At 41.3% G+C, this 11,234-nt stretch overlaps 1 long non-coding RNA gene across 1 annotated transcript; it reads left to right on the top strand.

The window, feature by feature from the left end:
- Positions 1–5,290: 5,290 nt before the first annotated feature.
- On the top strand, positions 5,291–10,906 carry LOC139793738 (uncharacterized). Its single transcript, XR_011724758.1, has 3 exons — positions 5,291–8,250; positions 9,536–9,666; positions 10,114–10,906. It is a non-coding gene; the product is annotated as an uncharacterized lncRNA (long non-coding RNA).
- Positions 10,907–11,234: the final 328 nt, after the last annotated feature.

The following is an 11,234-nucleotide window of genomic DNA, read 5'->3' as shown; positions in this document are numbered from 1 at the left end:
ATTTGGAAGTGCTTAACACATGCCCAGCATTAAACATGTAAGCAGTGCTACAGACTTAAAAGTTAATTTCTCTTATGGGATGTGAATAGGACTATTAATTTTTTCCTAAAGTTTACCACGTGCTCAGTGCTTTGCTGGACAGATGGTCAATATTCTTAGATTATTTGGAAGAAAAAATGGGCTTTTATTTTGAGATGGTAATAAATACTAAATTCTTGGAAGATTAAAGTATTGAGACTTTACATTTCACTGTCATGCATATACAGCTCCTTTTGAAATCAAAGAAACTTGTGTGTGCAAAAGGACAGAGATATAGGGCAGCAGAAGTTCATGATATTGTGATTTAGGAGCCAAAAAGATCAGGGGATATATAGAATGAGTAGGTGAACTTTCTTCATTCCTTTTTTTTTTTTTTTTTTTAAGGGAAAAAAAACCAAACTGGAACATTAATTTTTACCTCGAATGTAATGGTTAAAATCTACTGCAGCAAAATTTTTCATTCAGGGAATATACCCAAGAGTAAAACATAACAGCAGAGGTCATTTAGAAAAGTTGAGGAGAACCTTGGGCATATACAAAAGGGACAAGAGGCAATCTAGAGGCAAGAGGCGATGTTGCTGGAAACAGGAAGGTGAGCTCTTGAGCGTAAAAGAGACATGCCCAGGTAGCAGAACAATTGTGTGCCAAGGAAAGGTGAAAAAACTGTCCAGGGGAACAGCATGTTAGAATCTACCTCTGGGAAATCTGTCGAATTGGGAAGGATGTGATTATGTTGCACCTTGGATTATTTGTGTGTGCTCAAGCAAGAAAACTATATAGCTATTTACTTGCTTGCTGAAAGAAAACAATTAGCTAGCGTTCATAGTGATGCTCTTAAATGAGAACATTATTTTCATTTTGCACAATATTGCTCTTATTTATTGACCTTATTTGGGAAACCTGCAAATGTTGGATTTCTGCTTAGATTAGGGGAAGGCTTAGATCTCTTTATGATTCTTTCTCTCCACATGAGGAACACCTAGGAAAGTGCTGAGCAGAGAATGTGGGGTGCTTAGTACTCTGCCGTGATGCCTGACATTGCAATAAAATTACACTTTTCAAGAGCTGGGATAAAGACTGTGAAGCTGAACTATTTCATTTCTGGTAACAATAGCATAATATTAATCACTTAGGAACAGTCTTGGTTATTTGGCTTATTTCCTCATTTTCTCCCAGTCTTTTAAAAATCCTGTTTTGCCCTTGCTGGTCTCCCTCTTACAAATTTCATCAGCAGCTGTATCTTGGTTTGGAAGAATCTGTGTGTGTGAAAAGGGAAAGGAAGAGGCATGACAGCCTCTAGCCAACATACTTTTGCAAAACGACTGCTAGCTCACCACATTGCACTCTTTTTTTCCCCTGCTAATTACAGGAAAAGTGATTTATTAATATTTGTGCAATGGTAACTTCTCAGCTCACCCACAGCCTTTCCTAATCCAGCCAATTATTTTCAGTATTACTTTTAAGCTCTGACTTTAATTAATGGGGTGCAGAAGTTTAAAGCATATGGGGTTGCTTTTCTAATGTCTGGGAACAAGCAGAGTTTAAAAACCCTGCAGATACGCTTCTCAATGCTGCACTTAAACTGTTTCTGAAAATACTACATATGAGTTGTCACATTTTCTTCAGCTTGACATAAAATTCTGTGACGTGTCACATCAAATAGCAACAATCATGAAATTTTTAGGGATATGTCAGTTTTGAGATACATACTTTCTTGCTTTGATCCATTATGGTTCAATTGGAAAATAAAATAATCACTTCCATCTCTCACTACTTTTTTTGCAAAAACTTATAATAAAATATATATATTTAAAAATTTTCAAAGTATTTGTTCTGAAGCCTCTTTAAACAGAAAACTGTTGTTGCTGCTAATATCTACTGCAAAACCAGTGCTTGCATTGCGGTGCTTTTTTTTTTGTGCTGATCCACAGTGCAGCTTGAGAGATGTCATTTACAGGATATCCAAGGTCGTATCTGGACAGGCTGATCTTCCCACATCCAGAGTATGACCCCAGCCCTGTGAAGTCAGGGAGAGTGGCAGATACTCAGTGTTGTGTGAACCAGTTCCATCCAAATAAAACTTCAGATACCTTAAGTGACCGAAGGGACAAACCCCCAGAAAACCCTCACTCTCTTGCTGCTCTCCCATCCCTGACAGGTGGAGCGAGAAGAGTTCAGAGCTTCACTGGGATGTCACAAAGAAGCCAGGCAGCTCTGGCATCACCTCTTCCTTCTGGGTGAGTTGGGATGAAGTGGTGAGCAAGCCTGGATGCCCTGGTTTCACCCTGCCTCTCTCCCCTCATGCTTTCCCCCCAAATCCCTCCCAGGGGTCATTTGTCTTTGGCACCCGTGATGGCCCAGTGGGTGGCAGTGCAGTTCTGCTGGGGGGCCCGAGCACATCTGCTCAAGACGGGGGTCTCTGATGGCCGATGAATCCTGATTCATCAGTGGGACAGCTACTGCTGGGAGGAATTCCTCCCTGGTGGGATGAACCTCCAGCGACTCTTCTCAGGGGCTGAGGGCGTCTCCCTCCTGCCTGGGCAGGGCCATTGCTCAGCCTAGGATTGAACTCTCCCTCACCCCCTGACCCCCTCTTCAACTCCTGCACACACACCAAGGTCTGAACCCAGCCTCTGTAGGGCCCAGAGTAACACACCTCCACTTCATCTCCAGCCCCACATTTGGTACCTGGCTGCCCTTGGCCCCACAGCATTGTCTCTGCCTCCCCTCACCTACAAGACCCAGCCCCGGAGGCTCACCACTCAAACCTCAATGGGAATTGTTGTGTCATGATGAAGGGTTCAGACACCTTTTGACAATTCAGCCTTTTAATCTCTTTCTGGCCTGCCCTCTCCTGACCCTTTCTGAGACTTTTCCTGCAGACCCCATTGATACTCTCTTCCAGCCCCTGGAAGCACAAACCAAAGGAAAACTGCATGTTGGGATGGGGTTGTCCCCTCTGTTTTAAAGGAGACAGCAGTGGCTTTCACATATTGAGGCTGGAAGACATTACTGTGGGGGGGAGATCATGCCAACATCCCAAGGATGTGTGACAAAGGGCACAGAGGGTGCCAGTACCTGTTTCCAAATAATCTATGCCATGCTTGGGGAAGTGTTAAGGAAGCAGAAGCCCAAGGACGGCAGCTGAACCTCTGTCCTTTTTTTCTTTTTTTTTTTTTCCAAGGAAGCTTTCAATGTGCTTGCCTGCTGGGTCCTCAGGGAATAGCGTGCTCTGGCAATTTATTACACTGTCTCTAGGCAGAGCCTACCATGGCTATATCAGGGAATTACTTAAGGAGTTACTCAGGTCCAGGTGGCTGTTTGAAAACTTATATTAGGAACTTACATCACCTACTTTCTCTTGTAGTTAAATTTAGGTCCCTTCCTTTGGCTCATTTCTCCTTTTATCAGAGCATAATTTAACCACTGGTCACTGGAGACAAAGAGAAGACTAAATAAGCTTCAGAGTACACCTGACAAACTCTGCTGGAGAGAGCTAAGAAGCAATGCTCTCTTCTGAAAACCAGTGTCCTTTCACAGTGACTCCAGTAGCTTTTGGTCTCCAGGGCTGGATGAAGGACCTACTAGACAAGTGGAAAGAAGCAAAAGTTAGAGGAACAAGAGGTATCAGGAAAGTCAGGGGAAAGGTGAAGAAAAGGTACTTGGTCATAACAGACAAAAAGAGGCAAAACTTATGTTTATTTATGTTTTGAATCCTTGGGTAGGTTCACCATTGCATTCACAAACTGGAACAGGAGGTATACTGAGAGTGATATTAGTCCCTCAGCACCCTGTGTCCTGAACAAGAAAGAGGAGTTCTCAGGAGCTCGCTCCAGCACTGTTGCTGCAGACTGGGGAAGCTGCTTAGGGTCAAGAAAGGAGGATGTGCAGGGAGCCAGTTCTTATTAATACCAGAGAGTTCCTTGTTCCAGGGCCTGATGTTAGAAATTCTGGAAAAGCAGCTTGTGTGTGCTTGAAGTTTGTATTGCAATAAAACATATTTCAGTGATTTGGCTGGTTTTGTTAAAGCACAGTGAGGACTATAGAGATATGTGCCTTGGGAGCCTGAATACTGGGGACCACTTGTAGAGGGGCAAGTGGTAGGGGTACCTCTTTCTATCCCATTTCTCTCCAAATAGAAATCAGCTAGCATTTACAGTGAAGCATTTTAAGGCAAACCAAAATCAGTGATGGTTGCAGTGAAAAGTCTGCCCTGTAAACTACAGTGGTTTGGGAGCTGACTGACAGGCAGCTTAGACATCTGGACACCAGGAGCAGGGTAGACAGCTGAAGCTGCCAACCTTTTCAGCTTGTCCTGGGGTAAAGCTGTCCCAACTCATCAGTCAGCACCCTTACATTTCCCGGGCCTTCAGATTTTAAAAGGCTATGCCCACCCATTAAATCAAGTAATATGAATGGGTGTGATGTTTGAAGACTTTTCTTTGCTCGCACCTTCCAATATGTCGAATGGGATGTTCCATAGCAGTTCTGTTTTTTCCTTCCATCCTGGTGGAATTAAAAGCAATTAGTGCAGCAAGTACCTGTAAGTTATGCAATTATGCTGCTGTTTTTTTCAAGGAACCTGTAAGCACTGTACAAATTTGACAGCTATGTGATGCTGTAGGCCAGAACTAGATTTGCCTCTTTCCTGGAGCATCTCTGTGTACATTACAAAATACATAGCCCAATTTAGCACAAAACATTGTCTATTCTCAGCAGAAGGAGAGGAAACATTAACCAGTGTATCTGGGATATATTGAGATGCTCTGAAAACTTTCAAAGAAGATACACTGAAAGCTTTCAATGGGTCAAAGAGTTTTGGAGGCCTTCATAACCTATCTCTCTCTGAGATTTATCCAATTGAGCAGGATGGTCAGTGTGAGACACACAAAAACTCAAAGTAAGACCCTGCTTAGACAGTTCCTAATGACAGCATGGGTCAACAGGACTCATTGGATTCAGTACCATGCCTGGGTAAGGGAACTCCATCATGAAGCATACTTGCTTAATTACACAGGATTAAAAAAGGGAGGTTATGAGCAGAGAATGGATGTATACATTTGACTGGAGGCATGACTTTAGAACTGAGGGATATGCTACACATTTCTTTCTCATCCATAAGGTGAAATTGGTGCCTATATATGATCTCCATCATCCTAACCCTAATCCTTTTCTGCTTATGTATCTGTTCATATACTTATAAATAGCCTTTACTGCTCATGAGACAGCCTGAGGACAGTATAATCCAGTCCTCCTTGCAGCCATGGATGCAATGACCTGACTCCAGATGTACTAGAGTCCATTCTCAACAATCTCTTTTGAAAGCTTCCACTTAATCTGTTTAGTAATGAGAATCAATAAATGGTTAATGGTGTTCCTAGACCACATCAGCAGGGTCAGTTGTACTTTTACAATGGGCATTTGCACAGAGACCTTCATGTATCATGCTCACAGCACTTCACCAGTGTGATACTGAGATATGAGATGCCTGCAGTAAAGTAGGCATTGATTCTCAGAATGCCTTGAGTGACAGAGGACTGATCATCATCCTGCCATGAATAAGTACTGTCTCGGAAACATATGCATAATATACCATAAGTATTGGTTATTTGTCAATCTAGTGTCCTGGAAGGGTTGGTTCCTAAACCAGCTTAAAGTAATCCTTTGGAGACAGATCTGGAAAAAAAAATATTTGTAACTGTGTTGACTGACATGGCTTGAGATTTTTTCCATTTCTGGGTCCTTGTGGGGAACTTAGATTAACACAGGAGAAATAGTGTGCAAAAAATTATTCTCATGGAGTAATGAATGAAAGAATAAAAGGAAAGCTATGGTGAATTGATCACACCAATGAAAAAATATCTGATGAATTTCATGAAGATGATCTTCCCCCTTCCTGTTTTTCGTGGAAATATTTATCTTTTGCCATGTGTAAACTCTTCATTATGATCTCCTATCACCAGTGCCTCCCTATTATCCAATAAAGAGCAAGCCGAATGACACTGCCTTTTTCCTTCTTCAGCTATTATCAAAACGGTGAAACAGCCCCAGTCACAAACTCAAGAGTCTTTTGACAGCAGCAATTAAGCAACTTAATTAATGAGTGAATAAAAATGATAATATTTACTGAATGGGAGCATCCTGTTTTGCATTTTTATTCAAACTGTGCACCTGAAGAATACCACTGAGTATACTACCTCCTTCCCTTCTGCTTGCAAGCTCTCTTCTCTTTTTTTTTCCCACACTATTTTGACTTTGCAGGCACCCAAAAGCTATTGCATGGATAGACACAGGAGCAATGCTGGGAAATCAAAAATCCGTTCCACCCAGCTGAGGGGAATACTCTGCTGTCTCAGCTATGGTTCTGGCTGACACTAGAAACTTGGCTCATATTTGAGGGCCAGTTTCCATGGGGCATTTCTAAACCTGAACTTTACGTCAAAGTAGGTGGCTAATTACTGATAAACAGCTAATAAAACATTCATGCATTCTGTAATTAACAAACCTTGGAATGGCAGTTCTCTCCACCCACTTTCTTGACATGGTTCACATACATGTATACAGACTTCTGCTCCCCCATATTCTTTACTTGCTTGTTAATCTTTGCAACCTCCATGTATCATATGCATACATATAAATATATTTTTGAGTCTACATGGACTTTCTCAATGAAATATATAACCCATCTCAAGTGCAAGTAAAGCCCCATACATAATTATTTTGGAATGACAGACAGTGAATTCCTTAGCTATTATTTTTGACGACCCTGTCATGGATGCCAGGCATATATTGTGGCAAGAGCCTGAGAAACTTGGGAAAACCCACCTGGGGAGCAAACTCCTTTTGTCTTTATGGAAAGGTTCCCCAAGTGACAGGCCTGCAATCCTGGGTGAGCTTAATTAAAGTCAATAGAGAAAACTAAAGCATTCAAAATTGCTGCCTTTGGGGCTCCCCCGCTCTTCTTTTTCTTCATTTGCTGACACTTTTAAGGGGAAGGTGCATTTTAAATTCCTTATTTGGGGCTTGGGGCTCAGTTCATCACATTCCCCTTCTGTTCTGTATCCCACATTAAATCTCTCTGACACTTCAAAGTGTTGTTTCCCATGATTTATGGGTAACTAATGCAGGTGCACGGGGCCTCCTGTGAGGTGCTGAATGCCCTCTTTGACATCAGTTTTAATGACTGAAGTTTTGGCATACAAAGACAGGTAAGAGATCTTACCTAAGATTACAGACAGGTAAACTGAGGCACCCAGTAATACAACAATGAATCCAAAAGAGGAACCTAACCTTACCTGGCTCCCAGAGTTCTGCAATATTTACTAAGCCTCTTCTAGGATGAGGTCTGCTGGCTTCATCTATCTTCTTTCTTCCTTCTTGTTTTTTTGTTTTGTTTTGTTTTAAATATGCCTAACCAGACCTTTTGTCCCCATTCCTTCCCCATTCTTCCTTCTCTCCTGCCACAGCTCCCTGTCAGAGGCCAGAGACATGCAGAAACAGCAGAGCTGGGAGCATAGATGGATGAATCAAAAATGCCTTTGTGTAACAGGATCTTGACCATCTGCTGCACCTGCCATGTCAATCCCTTGTCTGTTTTGAATCATACACTTACAATGTCATACTCACCATCAGGCCTGAGGTTTGGATTAGATCTTGAGCTTATAACACTTGCTTTTGAAATGAATGGCTAAATGCCTACTTACTTTAGCAAGAGGAGGGCTCATCAGCTGATAGCTTCAGTCACCTTCATTTGGACTCCACCTTTCCTGGCAGAACTCATTGGAAGTGTTGTCAGTATGCGCTGTGGGACTGGGGCATTGGTGACAAACTACCTCTGGGGTTTGCTTTTGGAATAAAATCCTCATTTACCAGCCTCTGGTAATGAGGTGGCCACATGACTTAAGACTGAAGGCATTTTTATTAGTGTCTAATGCTAGATATACTAAATGAGATTTGTGGATTAGGAAAACACTTTAAACATTTAAGTGATCAAAATCCCTGATGATAAGGATGGGTTTTAGAAACTCCCCCGTTCTGATTGTTGGCCCTATAGCAGTTACATTGTTCATGACATTCTACCCTAGACTGTTTATATTTTTATTGTAGAAGAAGCTATATGGAAGGATGCTATTAATTCCATATTGTCTCCCTCACAACACTCAGAAACAGAAGATGTATGCTATGTTGAGAGCAAGGGGAAGTCAAAGTCCAGTAAATACGGTTCACTGGGGGTTCAAAAACAGAGCTGCTGGACTTGCACGTGGAGCTGGCAGGGTCTGAGATGAGAAGATCCACTCAGCTTCATAATGATAAGGACCCTGAGCAAAAGGCTACCTGAGATCTCAATTCAGCAGACAATCCTTCCCGTTCCGTTTCAGGCTTCTGGGATATATAAATCTGGCAGATGTGGTTCAAATTCATTTCTATTTCAAACCGTGGCAAACCAAGTATCTCCCCCTTTCCCTGTTCTGCTTTACTATCCTCTGTTGGCAAACAGCTCACTGTTTTACTTCCCTCCTGGAGGAAGGATATCAACACTGAAAAGGTTAAGTGTGCTGCCTTATGAGTTAGGATGTTGTGAAATTTACACTCATTAGCTTCTCTGGGTGGCCATCAGGAATTTAATTAATATCCTTGACATGGGTTGTTATAAGTGATATCGTGGCTTCCAGATGCCCATTGCTGAGAGAGACAGAGATTGCACTTGTGAAGAGTGACAGCTTTCAGGAGTACGCAAAGGCTTTGTACTCTGTCTTGCAAGAAGAAAGACAGCTCTGGTTGCCACCTTCTTCCTGTGGGAAAAAAGGAAGAAAAAAACCGGCAGCCTTTTTGCAGGTAGCCTCACTCATGACAGTAACATCACGTCTGTTTCTGCCCTTGTCAACACATCTCACTGTCCACAATCACTCATCATCTCCAGACAGACAGCACTGGAGGAGATCATCAATTGCCAATGCAATTCAGCAGATACACTTCATAAATTTTAATTACATTCCCACTGAAAATGAATGGTCAGAAAATATAAAACATCTGCCATCCAGATCATTTACATTTTTCATACAATAAATCATCAGCAACATCCAAAACAATGGATTAAATCATGTGGAGTGTGATAGGTCAAGAAAGAAGGAACGGCACCCATTGCATGATTACTGTTTGGACCAAAGCCATTACATGGTGTACAGTATCAAGGAAAATAAAAACATTAAAAAATAGTAACCGTTTGGACTTGTCCTCATAAATAAAAGATCCCTGGTCTCAGATAGACCCTGCTAATGGATCTATTACTGTGTCTATGGAAAAATGAAGGCTTGTTTAAGTAAAAGAATATTTAGTTAATTAAGATGGAGGAAAATGAGCATTTATCAATTGAGTGGCTGGGCTATTTAGCTTGTAAATAGAATAGAGAAGTGATGTCAGTGGGAAATAATCTGTTAATCAGGTTTGACTGATATCATGACTATTAAAATACCTCAGTCTACTTTTTCTCTATCAGAGTGGCATGAAATCCTAGTGTGAGTTCACCAAACACTGTGTCCAAATGCTGCAATACAAAGGGCATCTATTAGATCCTTTAAGCCTGTGTTTGGCAAGGGAGCCAGCCCTGGAGGGTGACGAGTGCAGGAGGTAAGAGAGCTGTGTTCAACTCCCCTTCTCCTTCCAGCTGCTGAACTTTTGGAGAAACAGACTGAGGCAGCAAGACCATGTTTCCATCCACAGAGGGTCTGAGGCTATGGAGCCACAGCCAAGACTGCAAAAAGTGACTTTCTGGTCTAGGTACCACTGATTTTTTCCAATCTGGTGAGATTTAAGTGCCTCAGACTCTGGAAAGTTTTAGATCGTTTAAGTACTGAATTGTAGTTACTTTGTGTTGTTCCAAACTAAGTGTAAATTTTTTTCTTGCACAATACTGAACATGTCACCTTGTGTTGCAGTCCTTCTTACTCCTTACATTGTAGCCAAAACCGAGGCATTGTCCTGTCTGCCTTCAGCCGTTCTTATTTTCTAAAAACCAGAAGTCATTTGGGCTGGATCCACCTTAAAGCTTGTTTATTTGTTTTTCTTTTTTAATAGTACCAATACAAAGGCATGGATGCCCAGGAGAACAGCAGCCTGTGAACACAGCCAATCACAAGTTGCTCGATACAGCACATCTCCACCCCAAGAGCAGACTAGAAATTAGTGTGTTTGCTAACCTCAGTATCTTTCCTGTTGAATGAAATGGGTGGAAATCAGATATACACTGAGCAAATGTTTATTTTGACTGGAAGCCTCGTCACTTTGTGTATTTATGTGAAATTGAGAGATGTATGCTTAGCCTGAGGAGGTATCTGCACTCTTCAAAAAAGGCCATTGATGAATGGCTGTAAAAGCTATACTTTTATCTGTTTGATGTTCTTCTAATGCTGCTAAATTGTTATATATTAGGTTAAAAAATAGTTCGTTCTAATGTTACATTATGAGCATGTCTTACAATGGTATGTGCAATATAAGCCTCTTTTGTTTGATGATTTACTGCTGTTACAAGGAAATAAAAATCCTTGCAACATATGAGAGAACAATGTAGCTGGGAGATTTTTCAATGTGTTGAGCTTAAGATTTTAGGCTTGAACTAGGAATAACATTTTTTTTAACTTGATATATCTGCATATTTTTAATTCAGTTACATAAATATCAAGAGGGAAAGAGGTAGCAATTTTTTCCCTCATAGAGTTTTTTTTTTCATACTAAATTCCTTTACACCAACAGTAATTATTGAAAAATATCACAGAAGTTATGCAGCACATGTTATTATTATTATTTACTATTTATATGGTGACATTATTGTTCCACAGACAAATAAAAACAATGTGACTTTCCCTCTTTACTGATGGTTTAAAGGCTTTTCTTGCCATGAGTTTGGCCAGCTGGTTTGGATATGAGAAGTGATTCTCCTGAATCTGTTCCTTTTGCCCCAAACCCCATCTTGAAAGGAGATGTGGTTTTTTTAAGCCACAAAGCATTTCTGTCATTTGGTCTCTCTTCTTCCTGCCTTGTGCCCTGTCACCCCGGTCCACCCAGCTCCCCCCATTTCTCTGATCTCCCAACCTCTACTGTTTTTTTGAGTCCCATTATGTCTTTTTTCACATCTACTGAGTGCAGGCTCAGAAGTGAAAGCATTAGGAGATGGTGCAAATTTCATGGTATCTCTGTCT

The sequence above is a fragment of the Heliangelus exortis genome, chromosome 2 (genome assembly GCF_036169615.1).
Source record: "Heliangelus exortis chromosome 2, bHelExo1.hap1, whole genome shotgun sequence".
Lineage (NCBI taxonomy): Eukaryota > Metazoa > Chordata > Aves > Apodiformes > Trochilidae > Heliangelus > Heliangelus exortis.
This window is presented reverse-complemented; position numbering and strand designations above follow the sequence as displayed.